We start from the raw sequence: 18718 nt of genomic DNA on the forward strand, positions 1-18718 counted from the left end.
GGAGCTGATAAGCTGGCGAGCTGCACCAGGATCCGATTGTCTGTATTGGTATGGTTCCTATAGCTAGATACCCTTCCTAATAATGCCAACCACTTTACAGAGTAGATGTTTTTTATGTATATAGGAGCACTCTGTCAGTTATGATGACGAGGGTCCCAGCTGATACGATCAACAGAACAGATTTCTCATAAAATTAACGTGCAAGTGCCTGAGCACTCCACAGACACGTGTACCCTTAATGTAGTTCTCAGGGATATTCTGCATGAAACAGAGTGTGACAAGGCCAGCCCTTTGAAATACAGGTACTACTCATTTTTGCCAGCTGAGTAGACTGGGGCAACAAGAAATAAAGTGTCTTGCTCAAGGACACAACAAGTCACTGGGAATTGAAATCAAAACCTTATGATAGTGAGTCAAATGCCCGAACCACTAAGCCATGCACTTTCACATGTATGTATGTATGTATGTATGTATGTATGTATGTATGTATGTATGTATGTATGTATGTATGTATGTATGTAGTATGTATGTATGTATGTATGTATGTATGTATATATATATATATATATATATATATATATATATATATATATATATATATATATGTATCTTTATATATATAAAACTGAGAATGTATGTCTGTCTGTCTATCTGTCTGTGTGTTTCCCTAAAACTTGAGAACTACACAACCAATTTCATTCAAATTTTACACATGCCTTACTTAGGGTCCATGTAGTTTCATGGGCAAAAAAAAAGTTCAACTTCTTGCCTAGAGCAAGCCCATAGCAATATCATATCTTCTCCACTATTTCAGTATTACGTGTTAAAAGTGAAACAAAAACATTTCTCTATTTTATGTCAGATACTTTCACTTTAACAATAAAAATAATAATAACAATTGAATTATATGTAGAAAGTAATAATTAAAATCAAACTAAAGTATAATATAATCGTAACATAACAAAAGTAAAAATAGCAAATGGTATAAAATTGCATCAATGACTTGAACTTGAATAAGTGGTTTCACATGAATGGGAATAAATTATAAAATTAGCGTGCAGAAATAGTCCAGATGGATAATAAAAAATTAAATTAAAGAAAAGACTATTGTCTATAAAGTATACAATGTAGAGAAAAAAGATTTGAACACCTGGAGGAAAGTACCATCGAAAAGTGTCTTGGTGCGACTATGAAAGGTATCTAACCAGAGGCGGTAAATTCGCCACAATAGAAGCAAGGTTCGAGTCAACGGAGCGTGCAAGGGAGTACTCAACTTGAACTTGCAAAGTGGAAATATTTTATTTTTACCTTTATATCTGGGATGTAGGATGTGCCGGATAAAAATTTAAAATGCCCCCCCCCCCGAAGTTGAGGTAGGCTGGATTGTAGCCATACTTCTATACAAGAGGGAGGACAAGATACAATTGATCAAAATTGCAAGAGACGGGCTTACAATTCCAGTCTGTTATATATTTTAAGTATTGTTATCACTAGTGATATCAAGATATAACTTTGTATTTTGTATTTTATGTGTAGATGTATATATATATATAGATGTACATGTAATATATGTACACATATATATATACACATATATACATGCACTAGCACTATGACCCGGCAACGACGGTCATAATGCTAGTATATATATATATATATATATATATATATATATATATATATATATATATATATATGTATATATATATATATACATACATATTAATTATTGAGTTAGAAAAGAGTGAGATCTAATGGCTACAAATTAATTTATTAATTACTTAACGTATTCACCTACAATTGTTTCATTTTACAAGCAAAATTAAAATTACAAAACATATATAAATATATGATTATGCATTTTAAAATACCTTGGATGGAAACTCATCAGGGTGTAGAAGCATTACATGAGGATATGTTTGGAATACTCAGAATGTATAGATATATATCATCATCATCATCATCATCATCATCATCATCTTTGGTCTTTGCTCCATTGACTCTAAGGCCTTTTGGTTCTAAACCTTGCTTCCACACCTGAAATTTCTTTTCTAGTTCTCATAGTGATTCTGCTATGAGGGCCAGATCATCAGCATAGAGGAGCTCCCAGGGGCAACCTGTCTCAAATTCCTCTGTTATTGCCTGGAGGACTATGATGAATAAAAGGGGACTGAGGGCTGATCCATGGTGGAGCCCTACTTCTACTTATTTGAAACTGGTACTTATTTGAAAATGAAATAACTGAAGCAAATATGAAATGGAGTACCTTGCTCAACAACACAATGTTCTGCATAATCCATCTGATTGTAGATAAAGCAATTAAGAGTATGAAACCAGGAAAAGCTGGCCATCAGGAATCACTGCCGAGATGCTTAAAACATCTGGTGGTGTGGGCTATGGCCTAGTCACCCTTGGCTATATGCCTTAACGTTAGTATAAATCTAAAGGCAGCAAGCTGGCAGAATTGTTAGCACACTGAACGAAATGCTTAGCTACATCCATCGGTCTACACTTGTGAGTTCAAATCCTGCCAAGGTCTACTTTGCCTTTTATCCTTTTGGGGTTGATAAAATAAGTACCAGTTGAGAACTGGAGGTGATGTAATTAATTGTCCCCCTCCTCCAAAATTTTGGTGCCTACATTAGAAAGGATTATTATAAACCTAAATCATTGTTATTAATCATTCTTCTGGGGCCAATAAAATATGTATCAGAAATATATCATTGACATTTTAATCCAATAGTTTTGCATCAAGGATTAGTCTCATTGACTGAAGAATAAACCCACGGTGATTCTAATCCTTGAAACATTTTCAATTTGCGAATGATGGTATATATTTTCAGTAAGCAGTCATTGCATTTGTGAAAGTTACAAACTTCACAACACCCAGCATTTCTCTACTCTTGAGCCATGATGTCCTCATAGTAAGGCATTAAACCTAGGGGTGATCTCAAAGCAGTGTGGACCCTAATTGTGGAGGGAAGAAGAATATGCCTCATCATGGACGTGGCAGACACACATGGGAGAAAGATTGAAGCAGAAAGCAAAGAACAAATCCTCAGCTTGTAGTAAAACAAAATAGTTGCTGCTTGGGGTTGGAGCGGTTACAACTGTGTCTGGTTTGGTGTGAGAGATGCAAGGAGATAACTGAGGACAAAAAGCAAAAATATTACAAAATGAATGAATAAATAAAACTGGATATTTTTTGATAAGCACTGTTTGAGAGAATGGTATTGTGGAAAGGTTCTGAAACTGTTGAGAACACTGCTTGGCAGCTGGTGAAGATGCTACTTTGCACAAAAGGCTGTCTTTTGTCCCATCAGTATACTGATGACAAACCAAACATTTATTCTGTCATCCTTTATCAAAAAGCTGTCATTCAAAAGAAATAAAATGTTATACTAACTTAATCATAAGCAATATGGTAGCTACAGAGATCTGGAACTGTAGAAATGTCTGAAAGCAAAAATTATTAAGAATATTAATTTGTTTTTACAAAAATTGTTTTATTCACTGCTCTCTTTTCTTCTTTCACTTTGTCTAAAAGTTTCACGTTTCATACACTTATAATACTAATACAGTGTGGGGTTATAAATAAATATGTATATGGACAGCACTGCATCTATACATTAAAATAGACATATATATATTTATATGTCACTCCCCTTGTTCTGTCTCTTTCCCTCTTTTTCTTCTCCTCCCTTGTTCCCCCTCTTTCTTTCTCTCTTCCTCCGTCTCTCCTCTTCCTCCGTCCCTCCTCTCCCACATTTCTCTGCCTCTCAGACCTTATACCCCACTTGACCTGTCCCTTTCCCTCTCCTGCTTCTCTCTTCATCTGTCCCTTTCTCCTTTTTGTGCTCACGTGACCAGCTAGCTACCACTGCCTTTCGCATCAAGTAGTTGGCGTGACCACATGTATGTGTTTGTGCTCCGTTTGCCTTCAGGCACTTATTCCACAGCCAGCCTATACTCTCCTCGTCCTGTCGAAAGACGCTTGTCCTGACGTCCTGGTTTTGTTATGATTGTTTTTACGTTATTTTGTATTTTTATCCGTGCTATCTTTATTGTTTTTACGTATTTTTGAATTTTTTTTTTCGAGTAACATCGTCCGTTTTTTCCGTCACCATGTTGTATACTTTCGAGGTTTTCTTCCAAAGAATCTAATGCGATTGGCTTAGATTTCCCTTGGCGGGCTGCCCAGATTGGAGCAATCTCAAGATTAATCAGCCAAAATTGCGAAGATGATCTGGTTCTTGACTGATGACTGAGAGCTTCGAAAGTCCCGTCTGTGTGTTTTTTTTTTGTCGTCTTCAAAATGTTTCACGTTCTTGTCCCAGTTTGTGTTTTTTTAACGTTTACCTATATATATATATATATATATGTAAAAGTATATCGTATGTCGTATATATACATATATATTTGTATTTATGTGCTTTGTGAGTATATTCCACTGATGAAGGCAGAGTATTTCTTATGCAGAGTCAGAAGTCTGGGATCTGGAATTATCCAGTAATTTTTTTGCTAGTTTATTTTGTCTTTTTGTCTTCTCTCCTGGTGCTTTATGAATATTTAATGTGGTTTTAGAGTCAAGTTTTGACTGCTATTTCCAGTGTGGTGGTATCTCTTAGATACCCTAAATTATAATTTTAAATAATTATTACCTTTGGAGGTTTTTATTTCCATACTGGCCACCTGATAAGATTGGTATTTAAATATCGATCCAATCAACTTTGGTGGAATTTGGACTCAGAACTTAGCAGCAGACGAAATACCACTAAGCATTTCGTCCGGCGTGCTAATGTTTCTGCCAGCTCACCGCCTTAAAAGCATTGAATATTAGCTTATGCAAAGTTCAGCTTTGTATACGGGAATCAGGGTAATTATTTTGAGACATTTTTTGAGACTGAAGGAGTGTCTTAGATACCATTAAATACAGGTTAATAATATCTTGTATTACCAATAAAAAAAAGAAAATGAAGTTTTAGAAAAAAACATACCAAAAAATGGTTCTTTGTCTTCAGTTGACTTCGATAGTTATTTAAGCAAATCATCTTTGAGTTTGTGTGATTCTCAAGAACTTTTAGTTGCGTTGAAGATTTTCTTTTGTGAGGAACAGACGTTGCAAAATGCTTTATAAATAAAAGCCGAGAAAGTTATTGATCTATTACTGCAGCAGATGTAAAACTAATTACCATCTCTTTTGTAACGAATGGGAAGGGATATAATTAAATTTATTATTTCTGGAGAGTATGCCTCTAGGGTTTAGGTGAGTGATAGGTGTGTTTGATGTATAAAAACTGTCGTTCATAATTCAAATAACTTAGCATACTGCAACAGTATGAAGTTCAATGAATGATGGTCGGCTTTAAAGAAGGTAATAATATGCAATTAGTTGTTAATACAACTAAAGTTGAAAGGCTACGGTGACACTTGGATGCATTTTCTTTTTTGTTGGTTTGGTTTGGAAAGGGACTGTGCTTATGGCCTTCACATGTTGGGTCTGGAGTAGGGCACTGTCTCTGTGGCCTTCATAGGTTTGGTCTTGGTGTTGTGTCTATGGCCTTCATAGGGCTTGTTTGGGAGAAGGGGATGTGTCCATGATCTTTGCAGCTTTGGTCTGGAAGAGGGAGCTGTATAAGAAAATTTGCAGGTTTGGTCTGGGTGGGAAAGGTGCTGTACTCATGGCCTTCATAAGGCTTCTGTGAATTGTGTCATATAGGTATGATTAATCATCATCATCATTTAACGTCTGTTGTCCATGCTGGCATGGGTTGGACAGTTTGACAAGGGCTGGCAAGCTGGAAGGCTGCACCAGACTCCAATCTGATTTGGCATGGTTTCTATGGCTAGATGGCCTTTGTAACACCAACCACTCTGAGAGATAGGTTCTTTTATGTGCCACTGACATGGTGCCATTTGCGTGACACCAGTATCTGTCACAACTGTGATTTTACTTGTCTTGATGGGTCTTCATCTCAAGCACAATATAATGCCAAGAGTCTTGGTCATTCATCATTCTCTCTGTGAGGCCCAACACTTGAAAGGTGCATTTCATGTGCCACCGGCATCAGCCACTTTGTCTCTGTGAAGTCCAATGCTTGAAAGGTGCTTTTTACGTGTCACCAGCATTGGCCATGATTACAATTTCACTTGTCTTGTTGGGTCTTCTCAAGCACAATATATCACCAAAAGTCTCAGTCACCAGTCAGTGCCTCTATGAGGCCCAAAGTTCAAAGATCATACTTCACCTCCTTGTCCCATGTCTTCCTGGGTCTACCTCTACCACAGGTTCCCTTCACAGTTAGAGATTGGCACTTCTTTACATAGCTGTCCTCATCCATATGCATCACATGACCATACCTGTGCATTTATCTCTCTTGCACACCACATCTGATGCCTCTTAAGTTCAACTTTTCTCTCAAGATGCTTACACTCTGTTGAATATGCACACTGACATTGCACATCCAGTGAACCACACCGGCTTCATTTCTTTCAAGGCTACACATGTCCTTGATTGTCACAGCCCATGTTTCACTGCCATATAGCATAGCTGTTTGTACACAGGCATCATACAATCTGCTTTCACTCTGAGAGAGAGAGGTCTTTTTTTACCAGCAGAGGTAGGAGCTCTCTGAACTTTATCCAGCCTATTCTAATTCTCGCAGCTATGCTCTCAGAGCTTCCACCTCCAGTACTAACTTGGTCGCATAGATAACGTAAGCTATCTACTACCTCTAGCTTACCCACCTAGCAGTTGATGGAGTCTATTTTCAGCACATTTTCAGTATTTTTTGTACCTGTGCATCTTCTGCACACAAAAGCTATTTTCCCTGTTAACCTTCCTCTGATATTGCTGCACCTATGTGTCCATAGCCTACACTGGGTACATCATATGGAGTTTCTACCTATGCCTTTCATACAGATTGAGCAGGGCCATTTACCTGAAGGGATTTGTGATTTGTCTGCTCTCCTACTTACTAAGACTTTGGTTTTTGCTAGATTAACTCTAAGGTCCTTTGATTCTAGACCTTGCGTCCACATCTGAAACTTCTCTAGTTCTGGCAATGATTCAGCTATAAGAACAAGGTTATCAGCATGGAGGAGCTCCCAGGGGCAGCCTGTCTTGAATTCCCCTGTTATTGCCTGGAGGTCTATGATGAACAAAAGGGGGCTGAGGACTGGTCTTTGGTGAACCCCTAGTTCTACCCAGAATTCTTCGCTGTACTCATTGCCAACTTTCACCTTACTGATAGCATCCCTGTACAGGGCTTGTACAACTCTCACCACCCTAGTTTATCCCTAGTTTCCGCATTGACCACCAGATAAGACATCAGGGAACCCTGTCAAAGGCTGTCTCCATATCAACAAAAGCCAAGTACAAAGGTTTATCTTTGGCTAAGTATTTCTCCTGAAGTTGTCTTACCAGAAATACAGCATGAGTGGTGCTTCTACCTGGCACAAAACCGAACTTCATCTCATCCAACCAGAGTCTCTCCCTAATCAGTTAGGCTATGACCCTCTCCATGACCTTCATCACCTGATCCAGCAGTTTGATACTCCTGTAAATTACTTCTATCTAAAGCATCACCTTTATCTTTGTAGCAGTTGACTATAGTACTGCTACACCAGTCATTGGGTATGACTCCTTCGTGAACTACATGATTTACAATACAAGTCTCTAGACCATAACCCACACCACCAGATATTTTAAGCATCTCAGCAGTGATTCCTGATGGACTGGATTCTTTCCCTGTCTTCATATCCTTAATTGCTTTATCTACCAAGGTACTTGTTGATTTGGGTAGTTGGTGTCTCAGTTGGGTCAACGTTTAGCAGACTCTCTTACTCCCCATTCATTCTCCACATTCAGCAGTCTTTTATAATGGCATCTCCAAGCCTCTTTCTTTGCAGAATCATTAAATGCAAGTGAATGATCATCCATGTGGACACATTTCTCTCCTATGATATCAAGATTTTCTCTCACACTCTGTCTTGCAATCTGAAACACTTCAAGTCTTTGGTTCTCATGTCACTGAACATAGGCAAACTTCTTTTATGCTTCTGCCCTGGCTAGATATACTTGTCTCCTAGCTTCCCTTCTGGCTCTCTTATACAGTTCCCTGTTATCCAACTCTGCCACGCCTGTTTTTTTGCTCTAATGGCCTTGTCTACAGCATTGCTTCTACGTTTGAATGGGACTTGCACCAACTGCAGATTTGGTCTGTGGCACTCGGCAAGCTGTCCCGCAGGAATTCCCAGTTGCCCTCTGTGTCACAAGTCTGTAGCTCCTCCCGCTCATCAAATTTCTCAATTAGGAAGTCCCTAAATCCCTGACCATATGAAGAGTCCTTAAGCTTCCAAATCCTTCTTTTCCAGATGTATCTGCTTCTTGGTATCCTTCTGGCCTGGAGTCTAAAGTCACTAATGACTAGTTTATGCTGGTGGGGAACATTCTTCACCAGGGAGGGTCTTTGTATTTAAGAACAACCATATATCCTGCTGTCTGGTGAGAATGTAATCAATCTAGCTAGCCTAATCACCTGATTGGTAGATTATCAGGTTGGCTGGCTTCCTGAAGTTGGTGTTGCAGATCAGTAGGTTATTGGCATTACAGAACTCCAGTAGCCTTGTCCCTTCTTTGTTTTAGGAACCAATTCCATGGTGCCCCATGTATGCCATGGAAGATACCAAGCTGCTGCCTGACATGCCCATTGAAATCCCCAGCCATGAAGATGAGATCATTGTCACTCATCTTTGAGGTAGCCTGCAGAAGAATATCATAAAAACGGTCATTTTGTTCATTTGGTAGGCCAGTTTGTGTGGAGCATAGACCGAGATAATTTCCACTATATTATTCTGTAAGACAAGCCTGACCTTAAATATTCTATCGCATACACTGACTACCTCAATGACCTCATCCACCCATTTCTTAGCAAGAAGTATGCCTACACTACCTATCTCGTTGCTGTTACTTTCCCAGAAAATTTTATACCTATGTGTTTTGCCTGCAAGGAACCTGGCTGAAGTTCCTCTCCACTTTACCTCTTGAATGCAACATACATCAACACACCTCCATTCAAGCATCTCAACAATGTCACTAGACCTACTTTTCAATGTGCCTACATTGACAGTTTCAACTCTGAAAACTGGGAAAGGGGCATGGGAGGGAACATGAGAAGGAGAGGTGGTATTCAGTACCTGAAAAACAGTTTCAATGGCTGTTTGATAACAGACATGTCACATCAGCTGTTCTTGCTTTAACCTGCCATCATTCAAACATCATTCAAATTGTTGCTCCTATTGGGAGTGAGTGTAACGTAAGCATTGTAAATATAAGTGTTATTGCTGTAAACATAAATATAAAAGACAGAGACCTCTGGAGATATACTGTGACTGAGAAGACCTGGCAAATAAAGTGAGTTCACAACTGTAACCCACACCAGTGTCGCATAACCAGCCAACTCAAAAAGTACCCTTGGTTCATAGGACGACATGCCATGCTTGAGGAGATCTATTGAGTCAAGTACATCAACATCAAAATTACAATCAAATGGCAATTGTAGTTGTGATCCCTGTGCTGGTGGCATGTAAAAAGCACCATCTGAACGTGGTCGATGCTAGCTCCCTCAACCCGACTGACTTCTGTGCCAGTGGCATGTAAAACGCACCATCCGAACATGCTGATGCCAGCACTGCCTTGACTGGCTCCTGTGCCAGTGGCACGTAAAAAGCATCATCCGATTGTGATCAATGCCAGCCCCCTCTGGCCCCTGTGCTAGTGGCATGTAAAAAGCACCCACTTTCATCTCAGAGTGGTTGGTGTTAGGAAGGGCATCCAGCTGTAGAAACATTGCCAGATCAGACTGGTGCCTGGTGCGGCTTCTTGGCTTTCCAGATCCCAGTCAAAGCGTCCAACCCATACCAGCATGGAAAATGGACGTTAGACGATGATGATGATGATAATAAATAAGTCAATGTTTGAATTAAGTAAATGAGCCACAATTGATCAGTCCATTATATATAGAGGGAAAGGGGTCAGTGGTTTGTTAATTTACAAAGTGACACATCTCCTTTTGGTGCATGCAGTAGTATGAATGATTGCTTCTGGGGCTGGTGGTAGTAGGGGGGAGGGAGGTCTGCAAGTCTTCTGATGCAGAAGCGAGGCAGAGCCATGTAGGGGTTTCCAGTTTAAGAGAAGAGATTTCTGGTATAGGTGGTGGGGGCAGGAATGGGTGGGTGCATCATGGACCAGCAATGGTCAGCTTCACTTGAGGAAATGGCAGTAGAAGACACTAGTGTGGCAGAGAGAGAGAGAGAGAGAGAGAGAGAGAGAGAGAGAGAGAGAAAGAAAGAGAGTGAGAAAGAAAGAAAGAGAGAGAAGACTTTATTGCTTGAGAAATCATGGCAAGTATGAGAAAGACACAAGTTATACAACAAAGTGAAGATTTTTACAAATTTTAGAGAGAGAGTGTGAGATTGTTGAGGAAATCATGGCAAAGTATGGAATCACATGAGTTATGAAATGGAAAGAATATTGCAAAAATTTAAAGAATGAAAGAATTACGAGTTTTGGAAGTTATTCTAAAAATGAAAGAATTACGAATTATGAAACATATTTTAAATCCAAGTACAGCATGTTATGTAATATTCTTGTTATCTCACTGCAAGTCAAGACATGAGCTGGGAAAGAATTTCAGACATTCTGGAAAAGAAGGTGAAACCATAGTAACTGAAGGAGAGTAGAGTTAAGTTAGTTGAGTGTAGCTGGGTGGAAGTGGCATGAGATCAGCTGGTTTTGAGAAGCAGAGGCCACTGTAGTAGTGGTAGAAAGAGCAGAGAGAGGGTATAGAATATATATAGGTTAGGGATAACCGTGTGTTTGTAAATGGTAATCGGTTGAGTGGTTTTTCTTAGGATGCAGTCAAGTATAATTCTTTGTGTAGCTGCAGCATCGTCTGTGGGTACCATGGAAACAGTAATCTATTGAAGGGCACACCTAAGGTTTGCAAAGGGTCATAGCTGTTAGGGTCTGGAGTATTTTCTGGTTCTGAAGCAGACGGTCAGTGTTTGTGGTGCAGCATTTGGTCTATTGAGGATTGGCTGTGCATTTGTCAAGAGAGATCAAGAATGGCGAACATTTATGGGGAGGTTCATGGGTTTAATTCTGTGCTGTTCATGTTGAGGTTGTGGAGTTCAGTAATGGATTGTAACATTGAAACTTGAAAAGCTTTCAAGTAGAAATGTCACTCAACATTCACAATTGCAGCCATCTGGCTCTTTGATATCAGGAATAATTAGTCAGTATTTCAGAAATGCACTAGAAATATCTCTGGTTTTGAAAATTATATCGATTGTTTCCCAAGGGCCAAAGTTACTTGTCTTCATAATATATAGCAATGGTTATTGTGTGTGTATATATCTGTATATATATACATATATATACATACATACATACACATATATATATATGTATGTATGTATGTATGTATGTATGTATGTATGTATGTATGTATGTATGTATGTATGTATGTATATATATATATATATATATATATATATATGTATATATATATATGTGTATCTATATATATATATATGTTTTTTCACTTGTGTGTGTTTGTGTGTTGTATACCAGGCTTAAGTTACTTATTGCTGTAATATATTGCCATACTTATTTTGTGTGTGTGTCTGGTTGGGGTTAGGATGGGCATCCAACTGTAAAAACCTTGTCAGATCAGATTGGAGTCTAGTACAGCCTTCTGGCTTGCCAGTCCTTAGTCAAACCATCCAACCCATGTCAGCATGGGTAAGCAGATGTTAAACGATGATGATTAAGTACTGGGGTTGATGTAATTTACTAACTACTCCTGTCCCTTACCACCACCACCACCACTACCATCTCAAAATTACTGAGTTTGTACCAAGTTTGTACCTAGATATCAGTTTACAGAAGCAGGTGTGAGAAGTGACCAAAGTTACCTGTCTTTATAATATATAGCAGCGTTTTATGTAAATAGCTGTGTATATAATAAGCATTAGAAAATTACTATTTTTAAATCTCACAACGTGAGATATTCAGCAACACTACTTTGTAGTAAAGATTGTTTGCCAACATAACATGGCAGTCCTGGTTTACGACTAATGACACAATCTGTGTTCTTATATTCCCTTGTTCGAAAATATAAGGACACAGATCGTGTTGTATAGCCAGCTGGAGACGATGTCTCCTGGAGCTAAATTACAGCAACATTAGTCTTAAACCAGGACTGCCATGTTATGTTGGCAAACAAACTTTACTATAATAAGCATGTCAGTGTACTGGCCATCAAAATCAAATTTGATGACTGGCATCAGTGTCAGTGGCACGTAAAAAGCACCATTCGAGCATGATCGTTACCAGCATCGCCTTACTGGCACTTGTGTCGGTGGCACATGAAAAATCATTTGAGCGAAGTCGTTGCCAGTGCCACTGGACTTGCTCCTGTGCAGGTGGCACATAAAAAACACCATTTGAGTGTGGCTGTTGCCAGTACTGCCTGACTGGCCCTCGTGCCAGTGGCATGTAAAAGCACCCACTACACTCTCGGAGTGGTTGGCATTGGGAAGGGTATCCAGCTGTAGAAACTCTGCCAGATCAAGACTGGAGCCTCGTTCAACCATCTGGTTTGCCAGTCCTCAGTCAAATCGTCCAACCCATGCAAGCATGGAAAGCGGACGTTAAACAATGATGATGATTTGTGTATATATGCATGTATGTATAACAAGCTAAGAGTCCTGTGTTTATAATATATAGTAATGATTATTGTGTGTAAGTCTCTGTAAGTATAAATATATGTGTGTTGGCCAATGTTACCTGGTCATGTGTATATATCTGATTGTATATGCATTCGTATGTGTGCGTGTAATGTAACATAATGTATGTACATCAGATCCTTAAAATAAGGAAGTGTAAAACAATATCTACAGTAATATTATATCTATAGATTTTTATCTACGTATAAGCATATGTGTACGGCTGTGCATAGCTGGCTGTATGTCTGTATGGCTGTGTGCATGTGTGTGCGTGTGTGTGTGTATGCATGCATTCATTAAAATCACATTTGCATTCAAAGCATAAACACAAAAAGGAAAAAGCTTCAATGTGACAATAGCTCTCAGCAACATGGCAGACAGAAAGTACCCTGAGGGAATGTTTCTGTATAGAAGAAAACTAAATGACAGGAAGGAGGTTTCAAATATATAAAATAGAGAAATGAGAAATCTGTTAATCAACTGAGATTATCAAGGTTGTAAAACTTTTAACATTTGTGTATCTAGTAGACACAACATTTGTCTCCGTTACGCTTTCCCTTGGCATTATTGTTGATTTTTATCATCAATGTCATTACATTCCGTCTCCCCATTTTCTCTCCCCCATCATCTTTCTCTCACTGTATACGGGTATATGTATGCCCCAAAAGTCACTGATGGGTTTCATATTTTAACAACTTCCTTAACTTTACAAATAGATGCATGAAATTTTGATACAATATAAAGGACATAATGGAAATTAATATGTACAAGTCAAATTTTGCAATACTACTATATCACATATGGAAAATGACATTGCTAAAATGGCAGTCATTTTCAGCTTCACATGTCTGTGCTCTTTCCAGAACTTGCACCATAACACCCTCAAGAGTTTCAGACCCCACTTCTTTGATTTCTCTTTTGATGTTCTCCTTCAGTTGCACTAGGGTCTTTGGTTTAGGGTCTCAGGCCAATATATCATCATCATCATCATCGTGTGTGTGTGTGTATGACCTCGAACCCACAAGAGTAAACAAGAGAGACAGAGACAGGCAGAAACAAGGAAAATGCCACTTGTATTTGAACACTATACAAATATTCTTTTAAAAAAACTTTTCTTTTAATTTTTCTAAATTTAATTATTTAATTGTTACAGTTGAAAAAGTCTTAATGACTGAAACCGGTACTGAAATGTTTTTTATAAAATTATTTTAGCATTTTCTATCTTGACTTTTTTTTCCATATATATATACTGTCCAACCCATGCTAGCATGGAAAACGGACGTTAAACGATGATAATGATGATGATGATATATTAAAACTGCCATGCCATTGGTTGATCCAGTCAGCAGAACAGCCTACTCATAAAATTTACAAACAAATGGCTGAGCACTCCACACTCACACATACCCCTTAACCCCTTAATGTAGTTCTCAGGGAGATTCTGCCTGACACAGAATGTGACAAGGCTGGACCCTTGAATTACAGGTACAACTCAGTTTTACCAGCTGAGTGGACTGGAGCAACATGAAATAAAGTGTCTTGCTCAAGGACACAACATGTCACTAGGAATCGAACTCATGACCTTTTGGTCATTAGCTGAACACCTTAACCACTTAACCACACACACACACATATATGTTAATGTTTGTTTTTATGTTGAATTTATCTGATGGGTTACTCTGCTTTTGTAGAATATAGATTTATTATTCTTAAACAAGAATATATTATTGATAGTGACTTTGAAGTTTCAACCAGTTAAGCCATCATCAGACTGTAATGCATTGGAGTTAATCCTGACCTTATATAGTCTCTCATCATCATCATCATCATCATTTAATGCCTGTTTTCTATGCTAGCATGGGTTGGACAACTTTACAGGAACTGGTAAACCCAGGGCTGCACCTGGTTCCATCATAGTCTGATGATCTCCCTATCTTAAAACCTTCTTACTACACCACCCAAACCCACATACCCAAGGAAGATACTCGTACCCAACAGAGACTATATAAAACGAAAATAAACTTCAATGCATTGCAGTTGAACAATGACTTAACTGGCAGAAATTTCAAAGTCACTGTCAAAAATATCCTTGTTTAACAATGATATGTGTGTGTTTGTAACATATACCATCATTGTCATCATTATTAAATGTCCACTCTTCCAGGATTGCATGGGTCAGATGGAATTTGTTGCTGCAGATTTTCTATGGCCAAATGCCTTTCTTATTGCCAGGTGGTGGTCATGGGTGGAGATGTGGGGTATGTATATATATATATATATATAATATATATATATATATATATATATATATATATATATATTATATATATATATATATATATATAACAAAGTGGAGTTGTAAGGTACGAGTGGAATTATATATGAAAGAAGGTTTGAAAATGCAATTTTAAAAGATGTTTTTACCGGTTTCACTTTTTAGAAAAAGATTGTCAAAAGTAACATGTAAAAGCTTGGTTGTGTTAGTTACTGGTTGTCACAAAATACTACAATACATATATACATTCTTTGATAATAAGAACATGTTAAGAACAGCTTACAAGGGAAAATCTTGGGAAAATATAAAAAAGTTTAACAAGTTCATCAAAATATTGGGCACAAAAGCTTGGTTGTGCCAGGTACTGGTTGTCACAAAATATTACAATATACATATACATTCTTTGATAATAAGAACATGTTAAGAACAGCTTACAAGGGAAAATCTTGGGAAAATATAAAAAAGTTTAACAAGTTCATTAAAATATTGGGCACAAAAGATTACAACATATATATACATTCTCAAGAAAATGCTAAAGATAGTTTCCAGAAGGAATTATTAAAAAGTTCAGTGGAATATTGGTATTGTATCTGTATATATATACACACACAAAATATTATAAGTTCAAAAAAGTTTACATTTTAGTAGTAGGGTAGCTGAAACTGACCTGGTTCACCATGTTATCATAAAAGACTATTTTATATTTCAAGAGACAGTGTATGTGTGTTTGGGTGGGGGTAAGGAAGAGTAATGTGTAACTGAAAAGAAGTTTTTTGTCTCTCCTTCAAGCATCAATGATTTGGGGGATCGGTCTGAAGAGGTCAGAATGGTGCAAGTGTATGTGTCTTTGTGTGTGTGTATATACATATACATGTGTTTGTGTGTGGGGGCCGTTTTTGAGTGTATATATATATATATATATGGACAAAAAGGTCAAGATAGAAAAGGCTAAAATAATTTTATAAAAAACATTTCAGTATTGGTTTCAGTCATTGAGACTTTTTCAACTTTAAGTATGGAAAACAATTAAATTTAGAAAAATTAATAAAGTTTTTTTAAAAGAATATTTACATAGTATTCAAATACAAGTGGAATTTTCCTTATTTCTGCCTGTCTCTGTCTCTCTTGTTTACTCTTGTGCTACGATTTCGATATATGGAAGGGTATCGAGCTCTAGGAACATTGCCAGGTCAGATTGAAACCTGATGCAGCCCACTGGCTTGCCAGTCCTCAGTCAAACTGTCCAACCCATGCCAGCATGGAAAGTGGACATTAAACGATGATGATGATGATGATGATATATATACATAGTAATAACAATAATAATCCTTGGAGAGAATTAAGAAATATTTTACTGCATCGCTACACGTGTTTCCACGATTCACATGTCTCTTATGATCATAGTTTGTATTCCTGGGATGATTACAGTACAGCCTGTAGTATCCATGGACATTGGATAGATCATTTTCATGCATCCAGACCATGATCTTAAGAAATATGTGACTTGTGGAAACACACATAGTGATGTATTAAAATATTTATAAATTCCATCCAAAGATTCTTGTTGTTATTACCATATTTATTCTATATTATATTGGCACAGCTTCATACAACCCCAAAACACTGGTGTTGCCAGTTGGCATCATCAGACTGTAGCTGGCATATTAGAATAGCAGCTTTTATATGCATATTCAAAAGCATTTCCTGTAAACAAACTTATAGGATATACATATATAAATTATCATCATCATCATCGTTTAACCTCTGCTTTCCATGCTAGCATGGGTTGGATGATTTTGACCGAGGGCTGGTGAACCAGATGGCTGCACCAGGCTCCAATCTTGATCTGGCAGAGTTTCTATAGCTGGATGCCCTTCCTAATGCCAACCACTCCGAGAGTGTAGTGGGTGCTTTTTATGTGCCACCGGCACGGGAGCCAGTCAGGTGGTACTGGCAATGATCTCACTCAAATCTTTTTACACATGCCAACGGCACAGGTGCCAGTAAGGCGATGCTGGTAACGATCACGCTCGATTGGTGTCTTTTACGTACCACCGGCATGGAGGCCAGATCAAGATTGGAGCCTAGTGCAGCCATCTGGTTCGACAGCCTTCAGTCAAAATCGTCCAACCCATGCTAGCATGGAAAGCGGACGTTAAACGATGATGATATATATTGTAATATATATATATATATATATATATATATATATATATATATATATATATATATATATATATATATATATATATATTGTAACATAATTGCCAACCAAATGTGGCATCCTATACAGGACAGTGGTACTGACCTTATAGCGCAAGGAAGATATCTCTTCCAGCTGGCTAACAACACAGATTCTGTGTCTGATTAGTATTTGTGAGAGACATCATTGCTCCCATCTCTAGAGCCTTACGTGATATACACGGACTCGAGCTTCTGGGTGGTTACCCATCCTAAGCATGTGTTAATTACCAGCTAGTGATGAAAACTCATTCCACTTACAAAATACTATATGCTTCTTCCAGTAACAAACTGTCGGTGATCTCTAAAAAGGAGAAATAAGCTATATTTAATCTCTGAGCAAGAAAAAAAACAGTAGCAAGTATAAAAAGTGGGAAAAAATTATGATAGACAATGTAGAGGCAAAGATGTGAGGGCCTAATATTTGCTTTGACTTGTAATTTCTCTGTTATTTAAAAGAAAAACTGTTCTTTAATTATGACTATTTAAAACAACTCAAAGAGTAGAATGTTTTGGTGAAGACCTCATTAAAAAATATTATACTGAAAACAATTATGCAGCTCTAAGCAGGCAAACATTTGGTGCAAAAAATGTGCAAGGCTGCAGTAGAGTTGCCATTAAGAAGCATCCACAAGAATTTGATAGCAAAGTGGCCCACCATGTCCAGTTTGAGCTATTGGCTGACCAGAATGGATGGGAGGATGGGCAAAGAGCAGTTCAGCTTGCTGCTAGTCTAAAGGGCACTGCGCTAAAGGCACTGAGCCAGTTGTCTGTGGAGGAGAGAAGCTGTTATTCTTCATTAGTTGAAGTATTAGAGAGAAGATATGGCACTATGTGTCTGAGAGAAGTGTACAGGGTATAATTTCAGACCCACATAAGGGTCATAGGAGAATCACTACTACGGCTTGTCCAGAAACTTTTGGTTCTTCTGAAAGAGCAGATTATCTATGCTTTGGGCAGGGCAGAGCTCAAAGTTCAGGTGAAACAAGCACAGTTGAATACTATGCAAGAGGCATTGGCTAGAGCTCTGGAATTTGAGTCATGTGTAAGAACTGGCAGAAGAAGATTTCATTTGGACTACAGTTCCAGATTCAAAGCAAAGAAGGGGCAAGTACATGAAGCAGGAAGGTTTAATAGAAGTTGTTGGCAGAGCAAGAAGGTTGAACATAAAAGAGAAAGCTGTTTGAAGAAGAAAGAACAAGAGATGGTTGGAATAAATTGTTGGCACTGAGAGAGGCCAGGACAGAAGACGCCAGATTGTTACAGCCTGAAGAGAGAGCAAAGGCAGGATGGGAGGAAAAAGTCCATACTTAGCAGAGAGTGAAAAGGGACATCTCAGTTTTGACTGACCTACATGAAAGAAAAATAGTAAGAAGGTAATGAAAAACAAAGGAGAGTCGAAAAACTAGA

General features: G+C 38.0%; 1 long non-coding RNA gene across 1 annotated transcript; it reads right to left on the bottom strand.

Annotated features, from left to right (window-relative positions):
• Window positions 1-348: 348 nt before the first annotated feature.
• On the bottom strand, window positions 349-18181 carry LOC118766358. Its single transcript, XR_005002295.1, has 3 exons — window positions 17967-18181; window positions 7380-7389; window positions 349-359 (listed from the first exon to the last, which is right to left on the bottom strand). It is a non-coding gene; the product is annotated as an uncharacterized LOC118766358 (long non-coding RNA).
• Between the last annotated feature and the right edge of the window lie 537 nt (window positions 18182-18718).

This window comes from Octopus sinensis, linkage group LG1, assembly GCF_006345805.1.
Source record: "Octopus sinensis linkage group LG1, ASM634580v1, whole genome shotgun sequence".
NCBI lineage: Eukaryota > Metazoa > Mollusca > Cephalopoda > Octopoda > Octopodidae > Octopus > Octopus sinensis.